Source organism: Rutidosis leptorrhynchoides, chromosome 5 (assembly GCF_046630445.1).
Source record: "Rutidosis leptorrhynchoides isolate AG116_Rl617_1_P2 chromosome 5, CSIRO_AGI_Rlap_v1, whole genome shotgun sequence".
In the NCBI taxonomy this organism is placed as follows: domain Eukaryota; kingdom Viridiplantae; phylum Streptophyta; class Magnoliopsida; order Asterales; family Asteraceae; genus Rutidosis; species Rutidosis leptorrhynchoides.
The window spans coordinates 296,247,647-296,263,437 of record NC_092337.1 but is presented as its reverse complement, the minus strand read 5'-3'; positions in this window follow the sequence as shown (position 1 = coordinate 296,263,437).

Sequence of the window (15,791 nt, the reverse complement as noted above, 5' to 3'; positions counted from 1 at the left end):
ACCAAAAGTTTCAACAACGACTTGATGGCTGACTACAATGCTTGGTTCAATGAATATTATCAAAAGAGAAATGCCAAGATTATTGAACGCGTAAATCCTATTGTTGATCAACTACAAAGGAAGGATGCCCGGGCTAAGAAAAAAAAAGCACACGAAACAAATGAGAAATAAAGAGGCTCGCTTCCAGATCGGACTGGAGAAAACTAAGTCAAATATGTATGCTGAAAGAGAAGAAAGGATCAGGGATCTAATAATAGAAGAAGTTCAAGCATAGTTCAGATCAGGTATATCCAATGCTAAAAAGATTGTTGTCTTCAACCAATACACCTTCTCAAAGAACTTTTCAGGAGTAAGAGAACCAATAATCACCACACAATCAGCACAACAACAGCAACAACAACCAGTAAGGGCTAAACAGTCCTCTGTTTGGGTGAAGGAACAAGAGACCTAGTGGAGACAAATAAGTGTGCTACTGAGGAGGAGCATAATTTAGATTCCCTGACTTGGCCACAAAAGTACCAACACCAACACAAGAACCATCAGCTAAACCCGGATCTCTTAATAAACAAAAGGTCAAAACTAGATCCATGGATAACTCACCTTTGTTATCCAAGCAATTATTAGAGCCAGTTGATGAAGGTGTGATATTACATAATTCAACTACGTTTATCTTAGCAATATCCGTCATATTTTGGTCCTTTGGATACGGTTTAGAGGCGATTTGTTGTGATTATTAATTAAGTTGAAGAATCAGAGCTCGTTGGTTATTTATCATGAAAATATGTTATTTTGGAGCTCGTATGTTATCATGAGTTAAAAGTTGGTTACCGAGCTGTTTCGTGGTAAAAAGTGTTAGAAAACATCAAGGAAACGAAGTTCTAAAAGTGCATGACGCGCATAAATGGTCACACGGCGCGCACATGTGAAGAAAAACGGAACAGTCAATAATTACACTAAAGGCGCGGCGCGCACCTAATTAAATTCGGAGCGCGTGTTTTGTAAAGGGCGGGCGGCGCGTAATTCGTATGTTTGGCGCGCAGAAGGGTCAAATCCGAAAAATAATTTCAGTTTATTATAATTAGTTTACCCTAATTATGTAATAACTTAACCTGACCGTTTTTGGGAGCAGAAAAAAGGCGAGTTTGGGAGCAACTTGGAGAATTCCATCATCTTCCAATCACTTTAATCATTCCAGAATCAACCTTCAATCCGTTCATCATTCAGGAATGCTTATCTATTTAGGTTGATTTCTTTCTCAATAACAATGAATTCTTTCCTTTATTTATTTGTGATTTTGTTTTCAGCCATGATTGTTGGCTAAGTTCTATAATGATTGAATACTCTTATGTGTTTGGATGATACCTTAATGTTTTATTCGATTAATGCATGATAATTATGAGTTTTGATTAAGAACCACTCTTGTGGGTTTTCATTATTGTTACCAGGATTAATTATTGAACGTGTTTGAACAAAGGGAACCCTGTTTCAGTTTAGTGAACTAATTTCCAATTGCTTTGTCTTAACCAATTAGGTGCTTACTAGACCAAGGGGTAAACCGGGTAACATAGATTGAACAAAATAGGTGTGAATTGTGTGGAGCGAAAGTGTAACCATATAAATCTTAATCTCATAGTTAGTTAATTACTAAGTCACAAACGAAAGAGGTCTTTGGTGAAAGGGAACCCTAAGACAATAAATCCTAGTTTTACTAAAAGAGAACTCTGGATAAACCGACTCTGTAATTGCATGTATTGATAAATAGAACTAGTGCTTAATAATAAATCACCCAACACTGAGAATAGGAGATCTAGGCGAGCATTCTTTTATTTATTGATTCAATCTATCTTTATTTCAGTTGAGTCTGTAATTTATTTTCTATTAATCTCAAAATCAAAAAAATATTGTCTTTTACTTTTGATTTACTCTTGATTTGGCTAATCGTTAAATTGCCACAACCAAACTATTTCGTATTTTCTGATTCTTAGTTTACCTTTAGTTTATTATTATTAGTTGACAATTGAAATATGCATGATACTGTCCTTGGAACGATATTCGGAATTACCTAAAATATATACTGCTACACGATTGGGTACACTGCCCGTGAGTGTGTAATAGTCCTTTTAACTGGTATTTTTCTAGATATAATTTATATACTAGATTTTACTCATCAAGGTGTTGTGTGAAGAACTAAAGACTCGACTGGAGATGTTGATATAGAATACCCAGCACGAAGGGTGCGGCTAGGTAAAGAAGAAAGAGAAGACCCAACAAAGTCTACTGAGCTGGGTACTCAAGAACAAACAACTAGTTCTGGACTAGCTCCAGTTGTTGCTGACCAACCAGCAGGATCTTCAACTATGGATCCACAACTGGAAGCTGAGCTTGATAAAATGATGGAATCTCGCAAACAAAGAGAAGCTGGTCCATCTGGAACAGCCGAAAGTATGCCAGCAAACACACCTGTACTTCCACCTTTTTCATTTGAAGAAAGAGAAGCACAAGGTGAAATGACCCGTCCATATTACTATAAACGCAGTACGTTCTCATTGGTCTCATAGCGAGGTATTTGACCACTATATGATACGTTTTAGAAAATATTGCATTCGTTTCATAAAAAGCACATCATTATTATACATAATGCATGTTTTAAACAAGTGGGCGATTACTTAAGAAATAACCCCCAAAATACATCGATTTCCAAATACTACACACGTGACATAACAGTCGAATATAATACATGATAAAGGTTTTATTGAATGCAACACTTTATTTAAATAAAAGTATGAGACTCCATGCACAGCTTGCTCAGATAATGTAACAGCGGAAGACTTTCATAAGGACCTGAGAATAAACATGCGTAAACAGTCAACACAAAGGTTGGTGAGATATATAAGTTTATCATCGATATAAATATAGACCACAAGATTTCATAGTTATAAATAAATGTACACTCGCAAGTGTATAAAAGTATTCTATAAGTTGTTGAGCGCTTCGGTAACCATACTTAACCATTAATGTGGCATATTCCCTTTATTATGAAATCTCCCTACACTGTACCAAGTGTAGTAAAAACGAAGTACTATGCAACCGTTTACGATACTAGAGCGACTAGCCCAGTTGGGGTTGTCAAACCCGATAGATCTATCAATAGAATTCGCGTATACATGTTCTTACAACATGTAAATATTAGTTACCAAGCTATTAGGGAAGATATGCAAAGTGGTACAACTCAACGTAGAATATATTTTAAGTACTTATGTCTATGGCGTAAAACATAAAATGCATGTATTCTCATCCCAAAATATTTGTTGAGTTTAAAAATGGGACTATATACTCACAGTAGTAAAAGTATATTAATAATAAGTTTTCAACTTATTAAAAATATGACCGTCGTCCTTGGATTCACGAACCTATAACAATAATAACGATTCAGATAATAATACGACATATGAATAAAATAAAGCAAGTTCATAGAATACTTACATAATAATTTTTAACATTTTATATTAGTAGTCCTTTGTTAGTAGTCCAAAATAGTCCAACAGTCCAATAATCGGTATATATATATATATATATATATATATATATATATATATATATATATATATATATATATATATATATATATATATATATAATCTTAGAATTACCCCACGACGTATTGTCTTTGCATTAACCCAGAGACGTATTGTATACGTATTGTCTTAGAATTAACTAAGACGTATTGTGTACGTATTGTCTTAGGATTTATCAAAACGTATTGTATACTTATTGTGTTAGGACGTACCAAGAATATTATTATACATATATACAATCACAGAATTAACCAAGATTATAATATTTTGTTATATTACTGATAACATGTCCAAATATATATAGGATATAGAAAAAGTTGACAAGGATATGGTTAATATAGTTTTTATAATATAAATTTCGTCCATACAACGTTAATTTTAGCAGATTTTGTTTTGCTCGCCAAATATTCATTACAACTCCGTTTAAAGTGAATCAAATTGCTATGAAGTAAATTTTACAAAACCAATTCTAAAAGTTCATCCCAAGTAGTAACTTTTAGAGCTTTACCCTCTTTTTGTGTCGGTGGACAGATTTGGAAAAATCCCGGCATCCACCCAATATATGATTTTTGATAAAATACTTCCACTTTGCCTAAAATCATGAAAAAATTACTGGAAGTCTTATTTACATATATTAACATACTTCTAAAGTGTAACAACCCAACCCGTTAACCATCCGAAATTGTGCCAAAAAAAAAAAATTTCTGGAACAGTTGATCTGGACGGCGGCGTCCAGTAGTAAAGGCCAGGACGGTGTCCAGCCATATGGGACGGCGTCCAAATGAACTAAAACATTCTGATCAGTTTTCGAACACACGCGGGCGAAAAACCCGCTTCCCGACACTTTTAAACCAAAACACTTTCACAATATATTACAATAGTTTAAACTAAGAGTTTTTCACAATAAAAACCGAGTTTTACGACACCGGGCCCACATCGACCCAAATTACCACACGTGACCATTCGACCCATTAGTTTATACAAAACATAGACCGAGCATGGGATTGGGGACACGCTACCCAATCCTAACCAAAATCCAAAAGCAAGTCTTCTAAAGCAAACTACGCAATTCCACTAGTCCCCGCGCTTACCCGAGCCACCGCATCCTTGCAATATATAAAAATGTAAACAACGAGAGGGTAAGCTAACGCTTAGTGAGTGAGAATATACTACATACATATATATGCATAAAACAGACACACCACACAAAACCAAATACCGCATACTTGAGCATCCAAGCATAAAGGCAAGCTAGTCTAAGCATACCGTAAGATCACTAAGCAACGAGCTAAAGATACATCAACAAAATATAAGTTCACCAACAATGATGTGAACAATGCCAATAAGCTACACCCGGTGGGTTAGCTACATCATGACAATACAACATTATATGTATACAATATATGTGTATATATATATATATATCGAATAACATAATTTGCTTACGCTTACAACACAATAATCATGGTTAACCAAATCTTCGCAAGGGAATGACTTCGCGAAACAAGTCATCGATGTTCATAACAACCATTAGTGCACTTAACACTTCGTATACTAACCCCACGGGTAGCATCTTAACACTTCGATACTTCACCCCGGGTGGCGTCTTAACACGTCGACACTTCACCCCGAGTGGTGTCTTAACACTTCGACACTTCACTCTTCATTTTACTTGAGGTGGCATCTTAACACGTTGATACTTCACCTCGAGTGGCGCCTTAACACATCGGCACTCCACCCGTTATTCTCTTGGAGTGGCATCTTAGCACATCGATACTTCACTCCGGGTGGTGCCTTAACACATCGACACTTCACCCCGTCACATTACTTTGAGTGGTGTCTTAGCACATCGACACTTCACTCGTCACGTGAAATGTGGTGTCTTAGCACATCGACACTTCATATCTCACGCTACAACAAATAAATACATTATATACCTACGCATATAATTATTCCACTCACTATATTAACCCTTCGTCATTGGGGTTATATAAGTCCACATCACACGCCCATGTGATAAAGTACACACAAAGTGTGCACCTCGCCAAAGTGGTCAACCAAAACGCACAACCGTGCCAATTGGACCTATACACAAGTCCAACAATTCCATCTATACGAGAAGCGAGCTCTATAAGCTAGAACCCCTTCACCCGACCCGCACCCATCCTACACATACATATGCATATAGGATATTAACACTCACCTTGTCGCCTTGATGAATGCTTCCAAATAAACCGCCACGCGCCAATGGAAAGTACCTAATCCATCATCACAAACACAACAACACAATTAGGGTTGACTTACAACTCAACCCATATGACACTTAGTGCAAATTCGACCCAAATGCACTTTCAAGCACAAACCGCGTCCAAACTAATCAATAATCACTAACACGAGTGAAATTGGTCCTAACACACCGAATAAACCCGAACACAAGTGATAAACACGTGTCATACCCATTTTGACACCAAAATCCTAATTTTGACCCATTTCGAAATTAGTTAACCAAACTCACCCAAAAGGGTTCCAACACTTCCAAAATCACCAAACCTAGTGATTAAACTCATTATCAACCCTAATCAAGGCCAAATCGACAACCAACCCAAAACCCGCCAAGTGACAAGAATAACTAGTCACCATGAACCAACTTCATCATCAAAAAGGGTTTCACAACAATCTAGCTCAAAACCCTAACTTGAATATCAAATATAACAAATGAAATTCGGAGTTTGAGCTTACCAATACCACCACAACGTAGCTAGGAGCGAGATGAACAACTTTAGAACCCAAGCTTTTGCGAGAAATTGACTCCTCCTCTCCAAATCCACCTCTCTCTCTCTCTCTCTAAAACCCTTGCTCTCTCTATAAAAATGGTTGAGAGTGTTTTGTTGGTGAAGATAAGGTTTGTGATGCCCCGTACAAAACCATCGTGTACAAATCATCAACAACAGGATCATTACAAGGTTAAGTACTATATGCTGTAATTAAAGAAGTTGCATTCACGATAAAAAGATGACGTCATAACTGACGTCAATTGTTTTACACCAACAGTATGCTTCTACGAATAGCAAGCATGAATAAATGTATGTGACCCTTACGTCGTTACAAAACATAGTTCAAAAGTATTAAAGTTTGAATGCAAGATAAACAGTTCATGCGGTGATAACACTAGAGCAGCGGGTGTCTACGGCAAGACTAGCATGACAGCGGAAGCAAATAACCTTAAGCACCTAAGAAAAACATGCTTAAAAACGTCAACACAACAGTTGGTGAGCTATAGTTTAAGTATAACAGTAAGTAAGGTAGGCCACGAGATTTCAGTGCTACAAAGAGCGTTTCAAAACAGTATGATAAAGTATATGTTAACCGTGGGCACTTGGTAACTAACTTAACGTTTATACCCCCTGAAAGTACACTTGGAAAGTGCGTATGTCTACGAAGTATTAAACACTCGTTAAATGCTAGCGCGACTAGCCCGAGTGGGGAAGTCAAACCCTATGGATCCATATCTAAGATTCGCGTTAACCGGTTCAAAAACCAATGACTAAACGTTACCGAGCTAAAGGGAATGTTTCTGCCGTTATATAACCCACACATATATAAGTTTAAGTACTCGTGCCTCGTATGTAAAACATAAAATTCGCATGTATTCTCAGTTCCTAAAATAAGTTAAAGTAAAAAGGGAATGCTATAACTCACAATGATAAAGTAGCGGTAAAGTATGACTCGGAAAGTAAGCAAGTAATGAAGGTTGTCCAAACGGGTCCTCAACCTAAGTCAAATAGTACTAAGTCAGTAAATCGTCCGAATAGGTTTAAAAGTATGTAAATAAGGTCTTAAAGGTCATCATCATTCATCATCAAACAAAAGGTGTAAAGTAGGTTTCGTTTATGAAAGTAGTTTAAAACAAAGGCTGAGTTCGGTCAGTCACCACGGCCACTACACCTACTGAAATAAAGTGAGACCAGTGGCCATGGCTCCGTATATGAGTCCTTTAAGTGTGGTAAAAATTACAGAAGCAAACTCGTCTTTGTTTGACCGTGGCGACGGTCTAAGTGCGAGTAGGTCAGAATTTTCAGCACAACGTTAAATGGACATAGTGACGATCGGAGGGCCATAAATCCTAAACCGTAACTCGGATTAAGACGAGTCCTATATAAAAAGTTATCTACTCGAACAGAGCTATCTGAAAATCATAATTATGGTAGCCTAGATCGTACGGGTCAGACACAGAAACAGTAGAACAGTAGGGTCAGTAGGTTCCGGTGGTTCTTGGTGCTCAATGCTTATCATGGTTCTCATCCTTGATGCATATAGCTTCAAGTGTACAACTCGTTGATGTATTTGCATCATTTCCACCAAGGTTTAACTATCATAACCTAAGTGTAAGTCTAAGACATGAAGCACAACTCACTTAAGTGTTGCAAGTGTTTTGATGAACCAAAGTTACATCAAAGTCTTAGATCTAACACATACATGAACTTTAAAACTAATAATAAGTTACAAACTTGAAAGTGAACTTATGAAATCAAGATCTTAAGATGTAGAACATAGTTCTTAGTTTGATCTTGAAGATCCAAGACTCAAAAGTCTAGATCTAACATAAGTGTACAAAGTTATAATTAAAGAAATCTTACTTACATGTTCTTGGCCAATTAAAGTTAACTTTTAGTTCAAGATTAATGAGATCAATGTTAACGAGTAACACTTGACCAACAAGAACATAAATCATGAAATTAAAGTGCAAGTAAATGAAGTAAATAAGCTAAGTAAGCAAGTAACTAGTAACTAGTTCATGGGTTGTTCATACTTTAAAGATTCAAACCAAAGTTTGATCTTTAAGAAAGTAAACTTTAAAGTTTACTAACATGAATTATAAGTATGATTTACAACACATGAACCTTAAATCTTTTGAAACAACAAGTGTAGAACATAACTAGAAAGCTTATGTTCTTGTTTGCTCTTGTAAATACAAGATAATATGGAGAATCAAACTAAAGAGTTTGATTCTTGTAACATGTAAATAAGTAACAAACAAAGTAACAACTACAACTAACAAATACAAGTAATTAAACAACATCAAAGAACAAAAGATGATGATGATATGAGATGCATAGGTTCGGTTTTTGCAAGAAAGGAAGAAGAGAAAAAAAAAGCTTCAAGTTACTTACTATCTTTTAGAGAAAAAGAGAGAAAAGAGAGAAATGTTACAAGTATTTTGAATGTGTAAATGAGAGAGTAACAAGTGAGGAATACTAGTGAGTAAGTAGTGTAAAAAAAAATTTAAACCTTCCCTAGTACAATCAAGGCCGACGGTTTCAAGGAAAAAGGGAGGGAGGGGAGTGTTCTTTGGTCACTAGCATGAAAAGCTTGAAAAAGTTAGATACTAGAGGTGCATGCATGGGGAAAGTGTGAAACTAGATTCCATAAGTCTCTAAACTAACTCGTTACAACTCTAAGTAATACTTACACATGTGGTGATGGGCTAAAGAGTCCATGAAAGAAGTAGGGTGGGCTTTATAAGCCCATGTTTGATCATAAAGCCCAAGTATGTAACAATTAACAAACTAATCCAAGTAAAAGTCCATTAACACTAATAAAGACCCAAGTAATTAACTAATAACTTTAGTTAATTAAAATGATTAATAAAACTTAATCATGAATGTAAATAATATTCTAAAATATTATTCGTGAAAGTTTCGTGTGTCACAAAGACATTTCGGGCATTTAAAAATCAAGTACGGTTAATCATGGTAACAAGTAAATGTAATAACATACATTCGTATAATCACACGTATTAATAATAACAATTATTAATAAATAAACGTTGGAAATTCCAGGGTCGTTACATTACCCACCTGTTAAAGAAAATTTCGTCCCGAAATTTTAAGCTGAGGTAGATGGAGGAGTCGGGAAAAGGTGAGGATACTTCCGCATCATTTGATCCTCTCGCTCCCAGGTAAACTCAGGCCCTCGTTTGGTATTCCATCGTACTCGAACGATCGGAATCTTGTTGCGTTTCAAAGTTTTGATCTCACGATCCATAATTTCGACAGGTTCCTCCACAAAGTGGAGTTTGTCATCAATTGTAAGTTCTTCCAGTGGTATGATAAGTTCGGGTGCCGCAAGACACTTCTTCAAGTTTGACACGTGGAAGGTAGGATGAACTAAGCTCAATTGTGTTGGTAGATCCAAACGGTAAGCAACGGGTCCAACACGTTCCAAGATTTCAAAAGGACCAATGGATCATGGGTTTAACTTTCCACATTTTCCAAAGCGAATCACACCTTTCCAAGGTGCAACCTTCAACATTACCCAGTCACCAATGTTGAATTCAAAGTCTTTACGTTTAAGATCGGCATAACTCTTTTGGCGATCACGGGCAGTCTTAAGTCTAGCCTGAATCTGAGCAATCTTCTCCGTCGTTTCAAGGACTACCTCGGGTCCGTTGATTTACTTTTCGCCTACTCGGCCCAACAAATAGGAGATCAGCACTTGCGGCCATACAATGCTTCAAAAGGTGCGGCATTAATGCTCGAGTGATAACTGTTGTTGTACGAGAATTCGGCTAACGGCAAATGCCTTTCCCAAGCCTTTCCGAAATCGATGACACATGCACTTAACATGTCTTCCAAGGTCTGAATCGTTCTTTCACTTTGCCCGTCAGTCTGAGGGTGATAAGCAGTACTCATGTCAAGACGAGTTCTCATGGCTTCTTGCGAAGAATGCCAAAATCTAGAAGCAAAATGGGGATCGCGATCCGAGATGATTGATAAAGGTACACCATGACGAGATACAACCTCTTTGATGTATAATTAAGCAAGTCTCTCCATCGTATCTATTTCCTTCTTAAGATTCGGCCACCAATACTGTTCTTTAAGATCGTGGTACATTTTGCCTGCTCCAGGGTGAATCGAATATCTGGACTTGTGGGCTTCATCAAGTATAAGGTTCCGTAGATCTCCATAATAAGGTACCCAAATTCTTCCGGCATAACATCGGAGTCCAGACTCCTTAACCTCGAATCGAGAGACGAGTATGTTCAAATGTTCATGAGATATATTTTCCTCCTTGAGAGCCTCATCTTGGGCTACTCTGATCTGGCTGTTGAGGTTCGAATGGATGGTGATGTTCAGAGCCCTAACACGAAGAGGTGTCGTCCTCTCCTTTCGGCTTAAAGCGTCAGCTACAACATTGGCCTTGCCAGGATGATAACGAAGTTCACAATCGTAGTTGTTGAGCGTCTCGATCCATCGACGCTGTCTCATATTTAATTGCTTCTGATCGAAGATGTGCTGGAGACTCTTGTGATAGGTGAAGATAGTGCTCTTAGTTCCATAAAGATAGTGTCTCCACAATTTGAGTGCGAAGACCACGGCTCCAAGTTCAAGATTGTGAGTAGCGTAGTTCTTCTCGTGAATCTTCAGTTGGCAGGAGGCATAGGCAATAACCTTTGATCGTTGCATCAGTACACAACTAAAACTACTTTTCGATGCATCACAATAAACGACGAAATCATCACTGCCTTCAGGAAGTGATAGGATAGGTGCGGTGTTTAACTTCTTCTTCAAAGTTTGGAATGCTGGTTTGTGTGTGGGTTCCCAAATGAACTTCTTGCCCTTGTGAGTCAGTGCGGTCAAAGGACGCGCAATCAGAGAAAATCCTTCAATGAACCTTCGGTAGTAACCGGCAAGACCTAGGAATTGGCGAATATGAGTCAGAGTAGTGGGGGTCTCCCACGTGCTGATAGCTTCAATCTTGGCGGGGTCAACTTTGATACCCTGGTTGCTCACAACATGACCCAGAAACTAGACTTCCTTCAACCAAAATTCACACTTGGAGAATTTGGCGTAAAGTTGCTCTTGTCTCAAGAGTTCAAGTACTAATCGGAGATGTTGCTCATGCTCTTCTTCGCTCTTAGAGTAGATGAGGATATCATCTATGAAGACGATAACAAACTTATCCAAGTACGGCTTGCAGACACGATTCATGAGGTCCATGAACACGACAGGTGCATTTGTTAAACCGAATGGCATCATGAGAAACTCATAATGACCATAACGAGTCCTGAATGCAGTTTTCATCACGTCACTTTCCTTCACCCTCAACTGGTGATAACCAGATCGTAAATCGATCTTTGAGTAAATGTTCGATCCTTGTAGTTGATCAAAAAGATCGTCAATTCTATGAAGAGGATACCGATTCTTGATTGTCAATTTGTTGAGTTCACGGTAGTCGATACACATACGGAAGGATCCATCCTACTTCTTCACAAACAGCACAGGTGCGCCCCAAGGCGAGAAGCTTGGTTGGATAAATCCTCGATCAAGTAGTTCTTGTAGTTGACTCTGTAATTCTTGCATCTCGGAAGGTGCGAGTCTATAAGGTGCGCGAGCTACAGGTGCAGCTAATGGTACTAAATCAATTTGAAACTCTACTGCACTCGGCGGCGGTAATCCCGGCAATTCCTCAGGGAAGACATCGGAAAATTCGTTCACAATTCGAACGTCATTCACGTTCTTCACCTCAGTTTCTACCGTTTTCACATACGCTAGGACAGCAAGACGTCCCTTCTTCATAATCTTTTGCGCTTTCACGCAATTAATGAGGTTCAACTTCGAGGTACATCTCTCTCCGTAGATAACCAGTGGCTCACCGTCTCCTTGTGGTATACGAAGAGCTTTATCTCCACAAATAATATTGGCCCTTATCTTACTCAACCAATCCATACCGACGATAACGTCAAAACTTCCCAATTTGATGGGTATCAAATCAATTTCGAAATCTGCACCAGCTATGTTGATGATAGCTCTTCGACTAATATGGTCAACTTCCTCAAGTTTTCCATTGGCGACCTCGACAAGTATACTCTCTTTTAACGGGACTAAAGACCAATTAATCTTATCGAAAAAATGTCTACATACATAACTTCTATCCGTACCAGTATCAAACAAGACAGAAGCTAAAAGATTGTTGATTTAGAATATACCTGTCACCAAGTTGGGGTTTTCGTGTGCGTCCCTTGCATTAACATTGAAAGCTCTGGTGCGCGGTGGTCCGCCATCTTTTCGCTTATTTGGACACGCATTTCTGAAATGGCCTGTCTGCCCGCATTTCGCAACACTTCCTTGGCCCTGTGGGGTTCGGCTTCCCATTCAAAGTGGTGACCTTGCAGTCTTTTCCAACATGCCCAGACCGTTGGCACTTCTCACAGACAACATTGCAATACCCAGTATGATGCTTGTAGCATCGCTTGCATTGTGGTAAGGTTCCTTTGTAGTTCGGGTTTGAGTTGGTGTTGTTGTTGGGGTTGAGGTTTCCACTGTTGTTGTTTCCTCTGAAACCCTCATGTCGTTTCGCAGGGTTTTGATCATAGTTCCTTCCTCTGTTGTTGTTGTTGTTGTTGTTGTTGTTGTGGTTATCCCATTTGCGCTTCTCACTAGTACCCTTCTTCAGACTTAGTTTTCTCCGGTTCATCAATGGTTATTTGATTCATTAAAGTATGCGCCATGTGCATCGCTTCTGGGACATTTGGTGGTTTGGACGAGGTGACGTTTCCCTTAATGCTCTTAGGGAGTCCCCAAAAGTATCTCTCCATTCGCTTGAATTCTGGGGTGACCATTATCGGGCACATCAGGGCTAGTTCTAAAAATCTCCTGTTGTAACCATCAAGGTCGTTCCCAACGGCCTTTAACTGCATGAATTCCATTTCCATCTTTTGGATTTCAGTTCTCAGACAATACTCCTCAATCATGGCACACTTAAATTCTTCCCATGGCGTAGCATACGCCTCATCAATGCCTTGTTCCTGTGCCATTGTGTTCCACCACGTGAGCGCGCCGTCAGATAGCATGCAAGAAGCAAATTTGGTTTTGCTGTCCTCTGAACAGTTGCTAACTAGGAATACTGATTCAAGTTTCTCGAACAATCTGGTGAGACCAACCGGTCCCTCGGTTCCACTGAAGTTGTGTGGTTTACAGCTCTGGAATTCCTTGTAAGTACACCCATTTCGAACGAGTTGAATAACCGGTGGTGGTAGCGGTGGCGGTGGAGCTTGGAGTTGCATTTCCGCAATGGCTGCGGCTACACGTTCTTGGATCATCTCTTCAATTTGAGCATCAGTAGGTGTGGATCGACCGTTAGCCATGGTGTTCTATACAAACATTTTGACTCAAGTCAAAATCCAGCATTCAATATATAATAATATAGTATATAACAACCAACATGTAAACAGCACAACACATGTTAATTAAGTAACGCAAGCTGATACAAGTACCGCAAAACACCATACAGTAACGTAAATAGAACACTTGTGCAAAAAGTAACATCACAAAGTTTCCATTCATTAATAATAAGTTTCATACATCATGATAGATCCGTACAATACATAAGTGAAATATGAAACTACAACTAGATTACATCATGAAATCTAATACAAAAGGTCCTACGGTGAAGGTGGGTGTAGGATGTCTAAACCATGAGCCAACTGCTCCTCGAGCTCAGTAACCCGAGCTCGGAGGATTCCCACCTCCCTCCTCAGTTCCTCGTTAGAGGGAGATGGTGGGGCAGGCGGTGCAGGTGGTGCGGGTGGTGCGAGTGGTGCCGGTGGTGCGGGTGGTGCAGACCGCACGAAACAGGGTGCAGACGTTCCGGCTCCAGAAATAGTCAGTACGTAACGGGGTGTCTTACGCACTTGTGGGTCGGCAGGATACGGCACAAGCCGCTTACGGGCAGTAACCCTACGACGCCGACCAAACGCGTCAGTGAAGGCTCGTCCTCCGTTGATCCCCGGAATAATGGTACCGTCGAAGCGATACCGCTTCTTCGGCGGGGTGGAGGGTGGCTGAATAGGTACATCAGCAGGGTCCTCATCATCACTGGAGTCGTCTGAGGAGGTGTCGCCGGATGAAGCATCAGTGGACGACGGGTCGTCCGAATCATGTGGTGGCTGTACGGGTGGCTGAACTGGCCTTCCTTGAGCGGACATCATCTGTTGGTAACGAGCGGGTCCGATTGGAATGAGACGTCCATCAGGGGCGCGTTGGCACCAATGGCGATACCGGTTACGGAAAGGACCTTCCCTGAACTCCGCGGGAATCACAATCTCGCCGGAGCGGGGCTGTGATCCTGAAGGTCCGGGGGCAGATGGAGCTGGAATCTCCGAAGGGTCCTGGGCTCCACTAGATGTAACCACTTGTGCAGGCGCCTGGCTGCTAGTCCCGAAAGATGAAGCGCCGGGGTCACTCGTGGGTAGCGGGATCGGAGTGTCGGCAGCAGCAGCATATGAGGTGGCTGACGAGTCTGAACTGCCCAAAACGATAGCAGGTGGAATATCCGACATCTGAACAAGGAAAAATAAATTTTTCCATGTCAGTAAGTCATAAAGCAAGCATGTATTAGGCCAACAGTTTAAATCATGTATAACAATAAGTAGCATGGCAATAATAACGAATCGTACAGAGGTAGCATGCAATCGAAAGCAAGTAATATCATACAGTAATGAAATCATGTAGTAGCATATGGCATATAGCAGTAAAAGTAAGCAGTAGCATGCAGTAAGTCAGCGGAAACAAGTAAACTAGCAAGTTGTAGATTAGTCCTATTAGTGAATCCTAATCGGGTCGGTCTTAGACTCACTAATGCAACCTAATTCCCTACAACCAATGCTATGATACCAAATGTGATGCCCCGTACAAAACCATCGTGTACGAATCATCAATAACAGGATCATTACAAGGTTAAGTACTATATGTTGTAATTAAAGAAGTTGCATTCACGATAAAAAGATGATGTCATAACCGACGTCAATTGTTTTGCACCAACAGTATGCTTCTACGAATACCAAGCATGAATAAATGTATGTGACCCTTAGGTCGTTACAAAACATAGTTCAAAAGTATTAAAGTTTGAATGCAAGATAAACAGTTCATGCGGTGATAACACTAGAGCAGCGGGTGTCTACGGCAAGACTAGCACGACAGCGGAAGCAAATAACCTTAAGCACCTGAGAAAAACATGCTTAAAAACATCAACACAACGGTTGGTGAGCTATAGTTTAAGTATAACAGTAAGTAAGGTAGGCCACGAGATTTCAGTGCTACAAAGAGCGTTTCAAAACAGTATGATAAAGTATATGTTAACCGTGGGCACTTGGTAACTAACTTAACGTTTATACCCCCTGAAAGTACACTTGGAAAGTGCGTATGTCTACGAAGT